This window comes from Mixophyes fleayi, chromosome 4, assembly GCF_038048845.1.
Source record: "Mixophyes fleayi isolate aMixFle1 chromosome 4, aMixFle1.hap1, whole genome shotgun sequence".
Lineage (NCBI taxonomy): Eukaryota > Metazoa > Chordata > Amphibia > Anura > Limnodynastidae > Mixophyes > Mixophyes fleayi.
In genome coordinates this window covers 25,832,805-25,852,360 of record NC_134405.1, presented here as the reverse complement: position 1 = coordinate 25,852,360, position 19,556 = coordinate 25,832,805, and the positions used below count along the sequence as shown (strand labels likewise).

The window sequence follows — 19,556 nt, the reverse complement described above, 5'->3', positions numbered from 1 at the left end:
GAGGGCCACCAAGAGTAAACAATCACCTCACCGACCTCATCATGCAGCTATAGAAGAGAACTCCTAAAAAATGTGCACTGTATGGTATCTGGCCCCAGAGTGACTCCTTTGCATGTGTTCCCATGCTGGAAACAATGTGACCAAATTGGTGGTCATGTCCAATACTTATTCTCCACTGGAACAAATTCTAGTCTGTAGTCTTCAATATTGTAGAGTTATGTTCCAAACTTTTATTTACCCCTATAGAACACATTGATGAATACACATAACAGATATAGGTTGCGCAGCAACGTACTTGATTGCACTACCTACTCTTGGTAATGTAAGTTAGAAAAGGTGGGCTCGTCCGGGATTTGAACCCGGGACCTCTCGCACCCTAAGCGAGAATCATACCCCTAGACCAACGAGCCAGAATGAAAATATTAGTTCTAACCATGTTCGGTGGAGTGTCCTTTATTAACCACCGCACCCCTGACTGCAATTGCAAGAGCTGGTTACCATCACATGTCAAATGTAATCTGGCATACTGTGGGTAACAAGCCTTCACCAATGCCAGCTCTAGGCACAGTCAAAGTTCATGAAAAGAATCAGCTGTGCTCCAAGAATGTCATATAATGATATATCACTCTGTAGTACACTACCTACACTTGGAGATGTTTAGAAGAAAGAGAAAAAAAAGCAGAACCTTCCGCACCCTAAGCAACAATCATAACCCTAAACCAAAAAAGCAGCCTGATCTTGTTTGGTTAATCCTTTTAAAAAATGTAGGAAAATGATCCCAGATCTAGATCATCTATTTTTAGAATTTCATGACTATCCACACTTCGAAGAGCACTATCATACTGGGTTACCCCTGGATATACATGCACAAACAAGTGATTGATTGAAGAGCAAGTCATGCCTGACACTTGCCTAATACCAGTGATAACAACAACTGTATGTGTCACTACCCAAAGAGAGGAGACAAAGTCTGGACCAGATGGGCTTCCTGAGACCAAGGTTTCAGCAGGGTCTTTGACAAAAAGACTGCAGAGAACTTGCAGTGGGATTTCATCGTGGAGTCAAAGACCAGGGCAGAGTTATATTTCATGGTAAAGATACACGGTTCCCAAACACCCTGCATTGACTATCAGGGGTTCAACTAAATTATTATCAATAATCAGTATCCCTTCTCACTGATCTTTCAGCAGAGTGCCTAGAAATGGACCTGGAGAAGGTCTTTGGAGTGCTTGTTGGGCTGATGCCCACCCAGAGGAATCAAGGCAATCCACAGGTTTGTGGGGTTTAGCAAATACTACAGACATTTTAACCTAATTTCTTAAGAGTTTTTAGCCTTATTACCACCTTGACCAAATAGGGGATTCCTAAGGACACATAGTTCCGCAGGTACAATAGGCTTTTGACATCTTGAAACTTCTTTTCATCTCAGCACCCATCTTTCGGTAACCTGGCACCAGCCTGGCCCATACCCTTGAAGTTGATGCATCTGAGAGTGGAGAAAAAGCTGTGTCCTCCCAGACCTATGACAAGGATGTCATAAGTATGGATTGTTGGTTGCTCAGAACAACTCAGATGTTTTCATGGAACACCCTGATGCAGGACTCCATGGGGCAATTCCCTTTCCATTTTAATGCTGGTTTTCGCCCGGTGGTCATCCCAACTTCCCATGCTCCCTGGGATGTTCCTTCTGCAGACAAGCATGTGCATGGTGTGTTGGAAAGGCTGCAGCTATGGCTGAATATGGTATTAGCTAAAATAGATTGATGATGGGATGGGCCAGTGTTCTCAGTGGGCAATAAAGTGTGGCTCTCCGCACACATTTTTTCGCTAACGATACTGTCATTGAAACTGAGGACTAAGTACATTGGTCCACGCAATTGGAAAGAATAAATCTGATTGCATACAGGCCAATGCTACCACATTCCTTCTGGGGCCACATGGTTCTTCATGTCTACTTTCTAAAACTGGTTGTGGAGGACTTGTTTCCAAGACAAAATTGGTTCCTCCTGCTTCAGTAGAGGGCCACCAAGAGTAAACAATCACCTCACCGACCTCATCATGCAGCTATAGAAGAGAACTCCTAAAAAATGTGCACTGTATGGTATCTGGCCCCAGAGTGACTCCTTTGCATGTGTTCCCATGCTGGAAACAATGTGACCAAATTGGTGGTCATGTCCAATACTTATTCTCCACTGGAACAAATTCTAGTCTGTAGTCTTCAATATTGTAGAGTTATGTTCCAAACTTTTATTTACCCCTATAGAACACATTGATGAATACACATAACACATATAGGTTGCACAGCAACGTACTTGATTGCACTACCTACTCTTGGTAATGTAAGTTAGAAAAGGTGGGCTCGTCCGGGATTTGAACCCGGGACCTCTCGCACCCTAAGCGAGAATCATACCCCTAGACCAACGAGCCAGAATGAAAATATTAGTTCTAACCATGTTCGGTGGAGTGTCCTTTATTAACCACCGCACCCCTGACTGCAATTGCAAGAGCTGGTTACCATCACATGTCAAATGTAATCTGGCATACTGTGGGTAACAAGCCTTCACCAATGCCAGCTCTAGGCACAGTCAAAGTTCATGAAAAGAATCAGCTGTGCTCCAAGAATGTCATATAATGATATATCACACTGTAGTACACTACCTACACTTGGAGATGTTTAGAAGAAAGAGAAAAAAAAAGCAGAACCTTCCGCACCCTAAGCAACAATCATAACCCTAAACCAAAAAACCAGCCTGATCTTGTTTGGTTAATCCTTTTAAAAAATGTAGGAAAATGATCCCAGATCTAGATCATCTATTTTTAGAATTTCATGACTATCCACACTTCGAAGAGCACTATCATACTGGGTTACCCCTGGATATACATGCACAAACAAGTGATTGATTGAAGAGCAAGTCATGCCTGACACTTGCCTAATACCAGTGATAACAACAACTGTATGTGTCACTACCCAAAGAGAGGAGACAAAGTCTGGACCAGATGGGCTTCCTGAGACCAAGGTTTCAGCAGGGTCTTTGACAAAAAGACTGCAGAGAACTTGCAGTGGGATTTCATCGTGGAGTCAAAGACCAGGGCAGAGTTATAGTTCATGGTAAAGATACACGGTTCCCAAACACCCTGCATTGACTATCAGGGGTTCAACTAAATTATTATCAATAATCAGTATCCCTTCTCACTGATCTTTCAGCAGAGTGCCTAGAAATGGACCTGGAGAAGGTCTTTGGAGTGCTTGTTGGGCTGATGCCCACCCAGAGGGATCAAGGCAATCCACAGGTTTGTGGGGTTTAGCAAATACTACAGACATTTTAACCTAATTTCTTAAGAGTTTTTAGCCTTATTACCACCTTGACCAAATAGGGGATTCCTAAGGACACATAGTTCCGCAGGTACAATAGGCTTTTGACATCTTGAAACTTCGTTTCATCTCAGCACCCATCTTTCGGTAACCTGGCACCAGCCTGGCCCATACCCTTGAAGTTGATGCATCTGAGAGTGGAGAAAAAGCTGTGTCCTCCCAGACCTATGACAAGGATGTCATAAGTATGGATTGTTGGTTGCTCAGAACAACTCAGATGTTTTCATGGAACACCCTGATGCAGGACTCCATGGGGCAATTCCCTTTCCATTTTAATGCTGGTTTTCGCCCGGTGGTCATCCCAACTTCCCATGCCCCCTGGGATGTTCCTTCTGCAGACAAGCATGTGCATGGTGTGTTGGAAAGGCTGCAGCTATGGCTGAATATGGTATTAGCTAAAATAGATTGATGATGGGATGGGCCAGTGTTCTCAGTGGGCAATAAAGTGTGGCTCTCCGCACACATTTTTTCGCTAACGATACTGTCATTGAAACTGAGGACTAAGTACATTGGTCCACGCAATTGGAAAGAATAAATCTGATTGCATACAGGCCAATGCTACCACATTCCTTCTGGGGCCACATGGTTCTTCATGTCTACTTTCTAAAACTGGTTGTGGAGGACTTGTTTCCAAGACAAAATTGGTTCCTCCTGCTTCAGTAGAGGGCCACCAAGAGTAAACAATCACCTCACCGACCTCATCATGCAGCTATAGAAGAGAACTCCTAAAAAATGTGCACTGTATGGTATCTGGCCCCAGAGTGACTCCTTTGCATGTGTTCCCATGCTGGAAACAATGTGACCAAATTGGTGGTCATGTCCAATACTTATTCTCCACTGGAACAAATTCTAGTCTGTAGTCTTCAATATTGTAGAGTTATGTTCCAAACTTTTATTTACCCCTATAGAACACATTGATGAATACACATAACAGATATAGGTTGCGCAGCAACGTACTTGATTGCACTACCTACTCTTGGTAATGTAAGTTAGAAAAGGTGGGCTCGTCCGGGATTTGAACCCGGGACCTCTCGCACCCTAAGCGAGAATCATACCCCTAGACCAACGAGCCAGAATGAAAATATTAGTTCTAACCATGTTCGGTGGAGTGTCCTTTATTAACCACCGCACCCCTGACTGCAATTGCAAGAGCTGGTTACCATCACATGTCAAATGTAATCTGGCATACTGTGGGTAACAAGCCTTCACCAATGCCAGCTCTAGGCACAGTCAAAGTTCATGAAAAGAATCAGCTGTGCTCCAAGAATGTCATATAATGATATATCACTCTGTAGTACACTACCTACACTTGGAGATGTTTAGAAGAAAGAGAAAAAAAAAGCAGAACCTTCCGCACCCTAAGCAACAATCATAACCCTAAACCAAAAAAGCATTCTGATCTTGTTTGGTTAATCCTTTTAAAAAATGTAGGAAAATGATCCCAGATCTAGATCATCTATTTTTAGAATTTCATGACTATCCACACTTCGAAGAGCACTATCATACTGGGTTACCCCTGGATATACATGCACAAACAAGTGATTGATTGAAGAGCAAGTCATGCCTGACACTTGCCTAATACCAGTGATAACAACAACTGTATGTGTCACTACCCAAAGAGAGGAGACAAAGTCTGGACCAGATGGGCTTCCTGAGACCAAGGTTTCAGCAGGGTCTTTGACAAAAAGACTGCAGAGAACTTGCAGTGGGATTTCATCGTGGAGTCAAAGACCAGGGCAGAGTTATATTTCATGGTAAAGATACACGGTTCCCAAACACCCTGCATTGACTATCAGGGGTTCAACTAAATTATTATCAATAATCAGTATCCCTTCTCACTGATCTTTCAGCAGAGTGCCTAGAAATGGACCTGGAGAAGGTCTTTGGAGTGCTTGTTGGGCTGATGCCCACCCAGAGGGATCAAGGCAATCCACAGGTTTGTGGGGTTTAGCAAATACTACAGACATTTTAACCTAATTTCTTAAGAGTTTTTAGCCTTATTACCACCTTGACCAAATAGGGGATTCCTAAGGACACATAGTTCCGCAGGTACAATAGGCTTTTGACATCTTGAAACTTCGTTTCATCTCAGCACCCATCTTTCGGTAACCTGGCACCAGCCTGGCCCATACCCTTGAAGTTGATGCATCTGAGAGTGGAGAAAAAGCTGTGTCCTCCCAGACCTATGACAAGGATGTCATAAGTATGGATTGTTGGTTGCTCAGAACAACTCAGATGTTTTCATGGAACACCCTGATGCAGGACTCCATGGGGCAATTCCCTTTCCATTTTAATGCTGGTTTTCGCCCGGTGGTCATCCCAACTTCCCATGCCCCCTGGGATGTTCCTTCTGCAGACAAGCATGTGCATGGTGTGTTGGAAAGGCTGCAGCTATGGCTGAATATGGTATTAGCTAAAATAGATTGATGATGGGATGGGCCAGTGTTCTCAGTGGGCAATAAAGTGTGGCTCTCCGCACACATTTTTTCGCTAACGATACTGTCATTGAAACTGAGGACTAAGTACATTGGTCCACGCAATTGGAAAGAATAAATCTGATTGCATACAGGCCAATGCTACCACATTCCTTCTGGGGCCACATGGTTCTTCATGTCTACTTTCTAAAACTGGTTGTGGAGGACTTGTTTCCAAGACAAAATTGGTTCCTCCTGCTTCAGTAGAGGGCCACCAAGAGTAAACAATCACCTCACCGACCTCATCATGCAGCTATAGAAGAGAACTCCTAAAAAATGTGCACTGTATGGTATCTGGCCCCAGAGTGACTCCTTTGCATGTGTTCCCATGCTGGAAACAATGTGACCAAATTGGTGGTCATGTCCAATACTTATTCTCCACTGGAACAAATTCTAGTCTGTAGTCTTCAATATTGTAGAGTTATGTTCCAAACTTTTATTTACCCCTATAGAACACATTGATGAATACACATAACAGATATAGGTTGCGCAGCAACGTACTTGATTGCACTACCTACTCTTGGTAATGTAAGTTAGAAAAGGTGGGCTCGTCCGGGATTTGAACCCGGGACCTCTCGCACCCTAAGCGAGAATCATACCCCTAGACCAACGAGCCAGAATGAAAATATTAGTTCTAACCATGTTCGGTGGAGTGTCCTTTATTAACCACCGCACCCCTGACTGCAATTGCAAGAGCTGGTTACCATCACATGTCAAATGTAATCTGGCATACTGTGGGTAACAAGCCTTCACCAATGCCAGCTCTAGGCACAGTCAAAGTTCATGAAAAGAATCAGCTGTGCTCCAAGAATGTCATATAATGATATATCACTCTGTAGTACACTACCTACACTTGGAGATGTTTAGAAGAAAGAGAAAAAAAAGCAGAACCTTCCGCACCCTAAGCAACAATCATAACCCTAAACCAAAAAAGCAGCCTGATCTTGTTTGGTTAATCCTTTTAAAAAATGTAGGAAAATGATCCCAGATCTAGATCATCTATTTTTAGAATTTCATGACTATCCACACTTCGAAGAGCACTATCATACTGGGTTACCCCTGGATATACATGCACAAACAAGTGATTGATTGAAGAGCAAGTCATGCCTGACACTTGCCTAATACCAGTGATAACAACAACTGTATGTGTCACTACCCAAAGAGAGGAGACAAAGTCTGGACCAGATGGGCTTCCTGAGACCAAGGTTTCAGCAGGGTCTTTGACAAAAAGACTGCAGAGAACTTGCAGTGGGATTTCATCGTGGAGTCAAAGACCAGGGCAGAGTTATATTTCATGGTAAAGATACACGGTTCCCAAACACCCTGCATTGACTATCAGGGGTTCAACTAAATTATTATCAATAATCAGTATCCCTTCTCACTGATCTTTCAGCAGAGTGCCTAGAAATGGACCTGGAGAAGGTCTTTGGAGTGCTTGTTGGGCTGATGCCCACCCAGAGGAATCAAGGCAATCCACAGGTTTGTGGGGTTTAGCAAATACTACAGACATTTTAACCTAATTTCTTAAGAGTTTTTAGCCTTATTACCACCTTGACCAAATAGGGGATTCCTAAGGACACATAGTTCCGCAGGTACAATAGGCTTTTGACATCTTGAAACTTCTTTTCATCTCAGCACCCATCTTTCGGTAACCTGGCACCAGCCTGGCCCATACCCTTGAAGTTGATGCATCTGAGAGTGGAGAAAAAGCTGTGTCCTCCCAGACCTATGACAAGGATGTCATAAGTATGGATTGTTGGTTGCTCAGAACAACTCAGATGTTTTCATGGAACACCCTGATGCAGGACTCCATGGGGCAATTCCCTTTCCATTTTAATGCTGGTTTTCGCCCGGTGGTCATCCCAACTTCCCATGCTCCCTGGGATGTTCCTTCTGCAGACAAGCATGTGCATGGTGTGTTGGAAAGGCTGCAGCTATGGCTGAATATGGTATTAGCTAAAATAGATTGATGATGGGATGGGCCAGTGTTCTCAGTGGGCAATAAAGTGTGGCTCTCCGCACACATTTTTTCGCTAACGATACTGTCATTGAAACTGAGGACTAAGTACATTGGTCCACGCAATTGGAAAGAATAAATCTGATTGCATACAGGCCAATGCTACCACATTCCTTCTGGGGCCATATGGTTCTTCATGTCTACTTTCTAAAACTGGTTGTGGAGGACTTGTTTCCAAGACAAAATTGGTTCCTCCTGCTTCAGTAGAGGGCCACCAAGAGTAAACAATCACCTCACCGACCTCATCATGCAGCTATAGAAGAGAACTCCTAAAAAATGTGCACTGTATGGTATCTGGCCCCAGAGTGACTCCTTTGCATGTGTTCCCATGCTGGAAACAATGTGACCAAATTGGTGGTCATGTCCAATACTTATTCTCCACTGGAACAAATTCTAGTCTGTAGTCTTCAATATTGTAGAGTTATGTTCCAAACTTTTATTTACCCCTATAGAACACATTGATGAATACACATAACACATATAGGTTGCGCAGCAACGTACTTGATTGCACTACCTACTCTTGGTAATGTAAGTTAGAAAAGGTGGGCTCGTCCGGGATTTGAACCCGGGACCTCTCGCACCCTAAGCGAGAATCATACCCCTAGACCAACGAGCCAGAATGAAAATATTAGTTCTAACCATGTTCAGTGGAGTGTCCTTTATTAACCACCACACCCCTGACTGCAATTGCAAGAGCTGGTTACCATCACATGTCAAATGTAATCTGGCATACTGTGGGTAACAAGCCTTCACCAATGCCAGCTCTAGGCACAGTCAAAGTTCATGAAAAGAATCAGCTGTGCTCCAAGAATGTCATATAATGATATATCACACTGTAGTACACTACCTACACTTGGAGATGTTTAGAAGAAAGAGAAAAAAAAGCAGAACCTTCCGCACCCTAAGCAACAATCATAACCCTAAACCAAAAAACCAGCCTGATCTTGTTTGGTTAATCCTTTTAAAAAATGTAGGAAAATGATCCCAGATCTAGATCATCTATTTTTAGAATTTCATGACTATCCACACTTCGAAGAGCACTATCATACTGGGTTACCCCTGGATATACATGCACAAACAAGTGATTGATTGAAGAGCAAGTCATGCCTGACACTTGCCTAATACCAGTGATAACAACAACTGTATGTGTCACTACCCAAAGAGAGGAGACAAAGTCTGGACCAGATGGGCTTCCTGAGACCAAGGTTTCAGCAGGGTCTTTGACAAAAAGACTGCAGAGAACTTGCAGTGGGATTTCATCGTGGAGTCAAAGACCAGGGCAGAGTTATAGTTCATGGTAAAGATACACGGTTCCCAAACACCCTGCATTGACTATCAGGGGTTCAACTTAATTATTATCAATAATCAGTATCCCTTCTCACTGATCTTTCAGCAGAGTGCCTAGAAATGGACCTGGAGAAGGTCTTTGGAGTGCTTGTTGGGCTGATGCCCACCCAGAGGGATCAAGGCAATCCACAGGTTTGTGGGGTTTAGCAAATACTACAGACATTTTAACCTAATTTCTTAAGAGTTTTTAGCCTTATTACCACCTTGACCAAATAGGGGATTCCTAAGGACACATAGTTCCACAGGTACAATAGGCTTTTGACATCTTGAAACTTCTTTTCATCTCAGCACCCATCTTTCGGTAACCTGGCACCAGCCTGGCCCATACCCTTGAAGTTGATGCATCTGAGAGTGGAGAAAAAGCTGTGTCCTCCCAGACCTATGACAAGGATGTCATAAGTATGGATTGTTGGTTGCTCAGAACAACTCAGATGCTTTCATGGAACACCCTGATGCAGGACTCCATGGGGCAATTCCCTTTCCATTTTAATGCTGGTTTTCGCCCGGTGGTCATCCCAACTTCCCATGCCCCCTGGGATGTTCCTTCTGCAGACAAGCATGTGCATGGTGTGTTGGAAAGGCTGCAGCTATGGCTGAATATGGTATTAGCTAAAATAGATTGATGATGGGATGGGCCAGTGTTCTCAGTGGGCAATAAAGTGTGGCTCTCCGCACACATTTTTTCGCTAACGATACCGTCATTGAAACTGAGGACTAAGTACATTGGTCCATGCAATTGGAAAGAATAAATCTGATTGCATACAGGCCAATGCTACCACATTCCTTCTGGGGCCACATGGTTCTTCATGTCTACTTTCTAAAACTGGTTGTGGAGGACTTGTTTCCAAGACAAAATTGGTTCCTCCTGCTTCAGTAGAGGGCCACCAAGAGTAAACAATCACCTCACCGACCTCATCATGCAGCTATAGAAGAGAACTCCTAAAAAATGTGCACTGTATGGTATCTGGCCCCAGAGTGACTCCTTTGCATGTGTTCCCATGCTGGAAACAATGTGACCAAATTGGTGGTCATGTCCAATACTTATTCTCCACTGGAACAAATTCTAGTCTGTAGTCTTCAATATTGTAGAGTTATGTTCCAAACTTTTATTTACCCCTATAAAACACATTGATGAATACACATAACACATATAGGTTGCGCAGCAACGTACTTGATTGCACTACCTACTCTTGGTAATGTAAGTTAGAAAAGGTGGGCTCGTCCGGGCTGTGAACCCAGGACCTCTCGCACCCTAAGCGAGAATCACAGCCCTAGACCAACGAGCCAGAATGAAAATATTAGTTCTAACCATGTTCAGTGGAGTGTCCTTTATTAACCACCACACCCCTGACTGCAATTGCAAGAGCTGGTTACCATCACATGTCAAATGTAATCTGGCATACTGTGGGTAACAAGCCTTCACCAATGCCAGCTCTAGGCACAGTCAAAGTTCATGAAAAGAATCAGCTGTGCTCCAAGAATGTCATATAATGATATATCACACTGTAGTACACTACCTACACTTGGAGATGTTTAGAAGAAAGAGAAAAAAAAAGCAGAACCTTCCGCACCCTAAGCAACAATCATAACCCTAAACCAAAAAACCAGCCTGATCTTGTTTGGTTAATCCTTTTAAAAAATGTAGGAAAATGATCCCAGATCTAGATCATCTATTTTTAGAATTTCATGACTATCCACACTTCGAAGAGCACTATCATACTGGGTTACCCCTGGATATACATGCACAAACAAGTGATTGATTGAAGAGCAAGTCATGCCTGACACTTGCCTAATACCAGTGATAACAACAACTGTATGTGTCACTACCCAAAGAGAGGAGACAAAGTCTGGACCAGATGGGCTTCCTGAGACCAAGGTTTCAGCAGGGTCTTTGACAAAAAGACTGCAGAGAACTTGCAGTGGGATTTCATCGTGGAGTCAAAGACCAGGGCAGAGTTATAGTTCATGGTAAAGATACACGGTTCCCAAACACCCTGCATTGACTATCAGGGGTTCAACTAAATTATTATCAATAATCAGTATCCCTTCTCACTGATCTTTCAGCAGAGTGCCTAGAAATGGACCTGGAGAAGGTCTTTGGAGTGCTTGTTGGGCTGATGCCCACCCAGAGGGATCAAGGCAATCCACAGGTTTGTGGGGTTTAGCAAATACTACAGACATTTTAACCTAATTTCTTAAGAGTTTTTAGCCTTATTACCACCTTGACCAAATAGGGGATTCCTAAGGACACATAGTTCCGCAGGTACAATAGGCTTTTGACATCTTGAAACTTCTTTTCATCTCAGCACCCATCTTTCGGTAACCTGGCACCAGCCTGGCCCATACCCTTGAAGTTGATGCATCTGAGAGTGGAGAAAAAGCTGTGTCCTCCCAGACCTATGACAAGGATGTCATAAGTATGGATTGTTGGTTGCTCAGAACAACTCAGATGTTTTCATGGAACACCCTGATGCAGGACTCCATGGGGCAATTCCCTTTCATTTTAATGCTGGTTTTCGCCCGGTGGTCATCCCAACTTCCCATGCCCCCTGGGATGTTCCTTCTGCAGACAAGCATGTGCATGGTGTGTTGGAAAGGCTGCAGCTATGGCTGAATATGGTATTAGCTAAAATAGATTGATGATGGGATGGGCCAGTGTTCTCAGTGGGCAATAAAGTGTGGCTCTCCGCACACATTATTTCGCTAACGATACTGTCATTGAAACTGAGGACTAAGTACATTGGTCCATGCAATTGGAAAGAATAAATCTGATTGCATACAGGAGAATGCTACCACATTCCTTCTGGGGCCACATGGTTCTTCATGTCTACTTTCTAAAACTGGTTGTGGAGGACTTGTTTCCAAGACAAAATTGGTTCCTCCTGCTTCAGTAGAGGGCCACCAAGAGTAAACAATCACCTCACCGACCTCATCATGCAGCTATAAAAGAGAACTCCTAAAAAATGTGCACTGTATGGTATCTGGCCCCAGAGTGACTCCTTTGCATGTGTTCCCATGCTGGAAACAATGTGACCAAATTGGACAGTTTCCACCATATCTGCTGGTCAGATGTTTTCATGGAACACCCTGATGCAGGACTCCATGGGGCAATTCCCTTTCCATTTTAGTGCTGGTTTTCCCCGGTGGTCATCCCAACTTCCCATGCTCCCTGGGATGTTCCTTCTGCAGACAAGCATGTGCATGGTGTGTTGGAGAGGCTGCAGCTATGGCTGAATATGGTATTAGCTAAAATAGATTGATGATGGGATGGGCCAGTGTTCTCAGTGGACAATAAAGTGTGGCTCTCCGCACACATTTTTTCGCTAATGATACTGTCATTGAAACGGAGGACTAAGTACATTGGTCCACGCAATTGGAAAGAATAAATCTGATTGCATACAGGCCAATGCTACCACATTCCTTCTGGGGCCACATGGTTCTTCATGTCTACTTTCTAAAACTGGTTGTTCAGGACTTGTTTCCAAGACAAAATTGGTTCCTCCTGCTTCAGTAGAGGGCCACCAAGAGTAAACAATCACCTCACCGACCTCATCATGCAGCTATAGAAGAGAACTCCTAAAAAATGTGCACTGTATGGTATCTGGCCCCAGAGTGACTCCTTTGCATGTGTTCCCATGCTGGAAACAATGTGACCAAATTGGTGGTCATGTCCAATACTTATTCTCCACTGGAACAAATTCTAGTCTGTAGTCTTCAATATTGTAGAGTTATGTTCCAAACTTTTATTTACCCCTATAGAACACATTGATGAATACACATAACACATATAGGTTGCGCAGCAATGTACTTGATTGCACTACCTACTCTTGGTAATGTAAGTTAGAAAAGGTGGGCTCGTCCGGGATTTGAACCCGGGACCTCTCGCACCCTAAGCGAGAATCATACCCCTAGACCAACGAGCCAGAATGAAAATATTAGTTCTAACCATGTTCGGTGGAGTGTCCTTTATTAACCACCGAACCCCTGACTGCAATTGCAAGAGCTGGTTACCATCACATGTCAAATGTAATCTGGCATACTGTGGGTAACAAGCCTTCACCAATGCCAGCTCTAGGCACAGTCAAAGTTCATGAAAAGAATCAGCTGTGCTCCAAGAATGTCATATAATGATATATCACACTGTAGTACACTACCTACACTTGGAGATGTTTAGAAGAAAGAGAAAAAAAAAGCAGAACCTTCCGCACCCTAAGCAACAATCATAACCCTAAACCAAAAAACCAGCCTGATCTTGTTTGGTTAATCCTTTTAAAAAATGTAGGAAAATGATCCCAGATCTAGATCATCTATTTTTAGAATTTCATGACTATCCACACTTCGAAGAGCACTATCATACTGGGTTACCCCTGGATATACATGCACAAACAAGTGATTGATTGAAGAGCAAGTCATGCCTGACACTTGCCTAATACCAGTGATAACAACAACTGTATGTGTCACTACCCAAAGAGAGGAGACAAAGTCTGGACCAGATGGGCTTCCTGAGACCAAGGTTTCAGCAGGGTCTTTGACAAAAAGACTGCAGAGAACTTGCAGTGGGATTTCATCGTGGAGTCAAAGACCAGGGCAGAGTTATATTTCATGGTAAAGATACACGGTTCCCAAACACCCTGCATTGACTATCAGGGGTTCAACTAAATTATTATCAATAATCAGTATCCCTTCTCACTGATCTTTCAGCAGAGTGCCTAGAAATGGACCTGGAGAAGGTCTTTGGAGTGCTTGTTGGGCTGATGCCCACCCAGAGGAATCAAGGCAATCCACAGGTTTGTGGGGTTTAGCAAATACTACAGACATTTTAACCTAATTTCTTAAGAGTTTTTAGCCTTATTACCACCTTGACCAAATAGGGGATTCCTAAGGACACATAGTTCCGCAGGTACAATAGGCTTTTGACATCTTGAAACTTCTTTTCATCTCAGCACCCATCTTTCGGTAACCTGGCACCAGCCTGGCCCATACCCTTGAAGTTGATGCATCTGAGAGTGGAGAAAAAGCTGTGTCCTCCCAGACCTATGACAAGGATGTCATAAGTATGGATTGTTGGTTGCTCAGAACAACTCAGATGTTTTCATGGAACACCCTGATGCAGGACTCCATGGGGCAATTCCCTTTCCATTTTAATGCTGGTTTTCGCCCGGTGGTCATCCCAACTTCCCATGCCCCCTGGGATGTTCCTTCTGCAGACAAGCATGTGCATGGTGTGTTGGAAAGGCTGCAGCTATGGCTGAATATGGTATTAGCTAAAATAGATTGATGATGGGATGGGCCAGTGTTCTCAGTGGGCAATAAAGTGTGGCTCTCCGCACACATTTTTTCGCTAACGATACTGTCATTGAAACTGAGGACTAAGTACATTGGTCCACGCAATTGGAAAGAATAAATCTGATTGCATACAGGCCAATGCTACCACATTCCTTCTGGGGCCACATGGTTCTTCATGTCTACTTTCTAAAACTGGTTGTGGAGGACTTGTTTCCAAGACAAAATTGGTTCCTCCTGCTTCAGTAGAGGGCCACCAAGAGTAAACAATCACCTCACCGACCTCATCATGCAGCTATAGAAGAGAACTCCTAAAAAATGTGCACTGTATGGTATCTGGCCCCAGAGTGACTCCTTTGCATGTGTTCCCATGCTGGAAACAATGTGACCAAATTGGTGGTCATGTCCAATACTTATTCTCCACTGGAACAAATTCTAGTCTGTAGTCTTCAATATTGTAGAGTTATGTTCCAAACTTTTATTTACCCCTATAGAACACATTGATGAATACACATAACACATATAGGTTGCGCAGCAACGTACTTGATTGCACTACCTACTCTTGGTAATGTAAGTTAGAAAAGGTGGGCTCGTCCGGGATTTGAACCCGGGACCTCTCGCACCCTAAGCGAGAATCATACCCCTAGACCAACGAGCCAGAATGAAAATATTAGTTCTAACCATGTTCAGTGGAGTGTCCTTTATTAACCACCACACCCCTGACTGCAATTGCAAGAGCTGGTTACCATCACATGTCAAATGTAATCTGGCATACTGTGGGTAACAAGCCTTCACCAATGCCAGCTCTAGGCACAGTCAAAGTTCATGAAAAGAATCAGCTGTGCTCCAAGAATGTCATATAATGATATATCACACTGTAGTACACTACCTACACTTGGAGATGTTTAGAAGAAAGAGAAAAAAAAGCAGAACCTTCCGCACCCTAAGCAACAATCATAACCCTAAACCAAAAAACCAGCCTGATCTTGTTTGGTTAATCCTTTTAAAAAATGTAGGAAAATGATCCCAGATCTAGATCATCTATTTTTAGAATTTCATGACTATCCACACTTCGAAGAGCACTATCATACTGGGTTACCCCTGGATATACATGCACAAACAAGTGATTGATTGAAGAGCAAGTCATGCCTGACACTTGCCTAATACCAGTGATAACAACAACTGTATGTGTCACTACCCAAAGAGAGGAGACAAAGTCTGGACCAGATGGGCTTCCTGAGACCAAGGTTTCAGCAGGGTCTTTGACAAAAAGACTGCAGAGAACTTGCAGTGGGATTTCATCGTGGAGTCAAAGACCAGGGCAGAGTTATAGTTCATGGTAAAGATACACGGTTCCCAAACACCCTGCATTGACTATCAGGGGTTCAACTTAATTATTATCAATAATCAGTATCCCTTCTCACTGATCTTTCAGCAGAGTGCCTAGAAATGGACCTGGAGAAGGTCTTTGGAGTGCTTGTTGGGCTGATGCCCACCCAGAGGGATCAAGGCAATCCACAGGTTTGTGGGGTTTAGCAAATACTACAGACATTTTAACCTAATTTCTTAAGAGTTTTTAGCCTTATTACCACCTTGACCAAATAGGGGATTCCTAAGGACACATAGTTCCACAGGTACAATAGGCTTTTGACATCTTGAAACTTCTTTTCATCTCAGCACCCATCTTTCGGTAACCTGGCACCAGCCTGGCCCATACCCTTGAAGTTGATGCATCTGAGAGTGGAGAAAAAGCTGTGTCCTCCCAGACCTATGACAAGGATGTCATAAGTATGGATTGTTGGTTGCTCAGAACAACTCAGATGCTTTCATGGAACACCCTGATGCAGGACTCCATGGGGCAATTCCCTTTCCATTTTAATGCTGGTTTTCGCCCGGTGGTCATCCCAACTTCCCATGCCCCCTGGGATGTTCCTTCTGCAGACAAGCATGTGCATGGTGTGTTGGAAAGGCTGCAGCTATGGCTGAATATGGTATTAGCTAAAATAGATTGATGATGGGATGGGCCAGTGTTCTTAGTGGGCAATAAAGTGTGGCTCTCCGCACACATTTTTTCGCTAACGATACCGTCATTGAAACTGAGGACTAAGTACATTGGTCCATGCAATTGGAAAGAATAAATCTGATTGCATACAGGCCAATGCTACCACATTCCTTCTGGGGCCACATGGTTCTTCATGTCTACTTTCTAAAACTGGTTGTGGAGGACTTGTTTCCAAGACAAAATTGGTTCCTCCTGCTTCAGTAGAGGGCCACCAAGAGTAAACAATCACCTCACCGACCTCATCATGCAGCTATAGAAGAGAACTCCTAAAAAATGTGCACTGTATGGTATCTGGCCCCAGAGTGACTCCTTTGCATGTGTTCCCATGCTGGAAACAATGTGACCAAATTGGTGGTCATGTCCAATACTTATTCTCCACTGGAACAAATTCTAGTCTGTAGTCTTCAATATTGTAGAGTTATGTTCCAAACTTTTATTTACCCCTATAAAACACATTGATGAATACACATAACACATATAGGTTGCGCAGCAACGTACTTGATTGCACTACCTACTCTTGGTAATGTAAGTTAGAAAAGGTGGGCTCGTCCAGGCTGTGAACCCAGGACCTCTCGCACCCTAAGCGAGAATCACAGCCCTAGACCAACGAGCCAGAATGAAAATATTAGTTCTAACCATGTTCAGTGGAGTGTCGTTTATTAACCACCGCACCCCTGACTGCAATTGCAAGAGCTGGTTACCATCACATGTCAAATGTAATCTGGCATACTGTGGGTAACAAGCCTTCACCAATCCAAGCTCTAGGCACAGTCAAAGTTCATGAAAAGAATCAGCTGTGCTCCAAGAATGTCATATAATGATATATCACTCTGTAGTACACTACCTACACTTGGAGATGTTTAGAAGAAAGAGAAAAAAAAAGCAGAACCTTCCGCACCCTAAGCAACAATCATAACCCTAAACCAAAAAACCAGCCTGATCTTGTTTGGTTAATCCTTTTAAAAAATGTAGGAAAATGATCCCAGATCTAGATCATCTATTTTTAGAATTTCATGACTATCCACACTTCGAAGAGAACTATCATACTGGGTTACCCCTGGATATACATGCACAAACAAGTGATTGATTGAAGAGCAAGTCATGCCTGACACTTGCCTAATACCAGTGATAACAACAACTGTATGTGTCACTACCCAAAGAGAGGAGACAAAGACTGGACCAGATGGGCTTCCTGAGACCAAGGTTTCAGCAGGGTCTTTGACAAAAAGACTGCAGAGAACTTGCAGTGGGATTTCATCGTGGAGTCAAAGACCAGGGCAGAGTTATATTTCATGGTAAAGATACACGGTTCCCAAACACCCTGCATTGACTATCAGGGGTTCAACTAAATTATTATCAATAATCAGTATCCCTTCTCACTGATCTTTCAGCAGAGTGCCTAGAAATGGACCTGGAGAAGGTCTTTGGAGTGCTTGTTGGGCTGATGCCCACCCAGAGGAATCAAGGCAATCCACAGGTTTGTGGGGTTTAGCAAATACTACAGACATTTTAACCTAATTTCTTAAGAGTTTTTAGCCTTATTACCACCTTGACCAAATAGGGGATTCCTAAGGACACATAGTTCCGCAGGTACAATAGGCTTTTGACATCTTGAAACTTCTTTTCATCTCAGCACCCATCTTTCGGTAACCTGGCACCAGCCTGGCCCATACCCTTGAAGTTGATGCATCTGAGAGTGGAGAAAAAGCTGTGTCCTCCCAGACCTATGACAAGGATGTCATAAGTATGGATTGTTGGTTGCTCAGAACAACTCAGATGTTTTCATGGAACACCCTGATGCAGGACTCCATGGGACAATTCCCTTTCCATTTTAATGCTGGTTTTCGCCCGGTGGTCATCCCAACTTCCCATGCCCCCTGGGATGTTCCTTCTGCAGACAAGCATGTGCATGGTGTGTTGGAAAGGCTGCAGCTATGGCTGAATATGGTATTAGCTAAAATAGATTGATGATGGGATGGGCCAGTGTTCTCAGTGGGCAATAAAGTGTGGCTCTCCGCACACATTTTTTCGCTAACGATACTGTCATTGAAACTGAGGACTAAGTACATTGGTCCACGCAATTGGAAAGAATAAATCTGATTGCATACATGCCAATGCTACCACATTCCTTCTGGGGCCACATGGTTCTTCATGTCTACTTTCTAAAACTGGTTGTGGAGGACTTGTTTCCAAGACAAAATTGGTTCCTCCTGCTTCAGTAGAGGGCCACCAAGAGTAAACAATCACCTCACCGACCTTCATGCAGCTATAAAAGAGAACTCCTAAAAAATGTGCACTGTATGGTATCTGGCCCCAGAGTGACTCCTTTGCATGTGTTCCCATGCTGGAAACAATGTGACCAAATTGGTGGTCATGTCCAATACTTATTCTCCACTGGAACAAATTCTAGTCTGTAGTCTTCAATATTGTAGAGTTATGTTCCAAACTTTTATTTACCCCTATAGAACACATTGATGAATACACATAACACATATAGGTTGCGCAGCAACGTACTTGATTGCACTACCTACTCTTGGTAATGTAAGTTAGAAAAGGTGGGCTCGTCCGGGATTTGAACCCGGGACCTCTCGCACCCTAAGCGAGAATCATACCCCTAGACCAATGAGCCAGAATGAAAATATTAGTTCTAACCATGTTCGGTGGAGTGTCCTTTATTAACCACCGCACCCCTGACTGCAATTGCAAGAGCTGGTTACCATCACATGTCAAATGTAATCTGGCATACTGTGGATAACAAGCCTTCACCAATGCCAGCTCTAGGCACAGTCAAAGTTCATGAAAAGAATCAGCTGTGCTCCAAGAATGTCATATAATGATATATCACTCTGTAGTACACTACCTACACTTGGAGATGTTTAGAAGAAAGAGAAAAAAAAATCAGAACCTTCCGCACCCTAAGCAACAATCATAACCCTAAACCAAAAAACCAGCCTGATCTTGTTTGGTTAATCCTTTTAAAAAATGTAGGAAAATGATCCC

General features: G+C 43.4%; 8 non-coding genes across 8 annotated transcripts; all 8 read right to left on the bottom strand.

The window, feature by feature from the left end:
- Window positions 1–338: 338 nt before the first annotated feature.
- TRNAP-AGG (transfer RNA proline (anticodon AGG)) lies at window positions 339–410 on the bottom strand. Its single transcript has one exon. It is a non-coding gene; the product is annotated as a tRNA-Pro (tRNA).
- Window positions 411–2,355: 1,945 nt separating this feature from the next.
- On the bottom strand, window positions 2,356–2,427 carry TRNAP-AGG (transfer RNA proline (anticodon AGG)). Its single transcript has one exon. It is a non-coding gene; the product is annotated as a tRNA-Pro (tRNA).
- Window positions 2,428–4,373: 1,946 nt separating this feature from the next.
- On the bottom strand, window positions 4,374–4,445 carry TRNAP-AGG (transfer RNA proline (anticodon AGG)). Its single transcript has one exon. It is a non-coding gene; the product is annotated as a tRNA-Pro (tRNA).
- A 1,946-nt stretch (window positions 4,446–6,391) lies between these two features.
- Window positions 6,392–6,463, bottom strand: TRNAP-AGG (transfer RNA proline (anticodon AGG)). Its single transcript has one exon. It is a non-coding gene; the product is annotated as a tRNA-Pro (tRNA).
- A 1,945-nt stretch (window positions 6,464–8,408) lies between these two features.
- TRNAP-AGG (transfer RNA proline (anticodon AGG)) lies at window positions 8,409–8,480 on the bottom strand. The gene has a single exon. It is a non-coding gene; the product is annotated as a tRNA-Pro (tRNA).
- A 4,582-nt stretch (window positions 8,481–13,062) lies between these two features.
- Window positions 13,063–13,134, bottom strand: TRNAP-AGG (transfer RNA proline (anticodon AGG)). Its single transcript has one exon. It is a non-coding gene; the product is annotated as a tRNA-Pro (tRNA).
- A 1,946-nt stretch (window positions 13,135–15,080) lies between these two features.
- Window positions 15,081–15,152, bottom strand: TRNAP-AGG (transfer RNA proline (anticodon AGG)). The gene has a single exon. It is a non-coding gene; the product is annotated as a tRNA-Pro (tRNA).
- A 3,961-nt stretch (window positions 15,153–19,113) lies between these two features.
- Window positions 19,114–19,185, bottom strand: TRNAP-AGG (transfer RNA proline (anticodon AGG)). The gene has a single exon. It is a non-coding gene; the product is annotated as a tRNA-Pro (tRNA).
- Window positions 19,186–19,556: the final 371 nt, after the last annotated feature.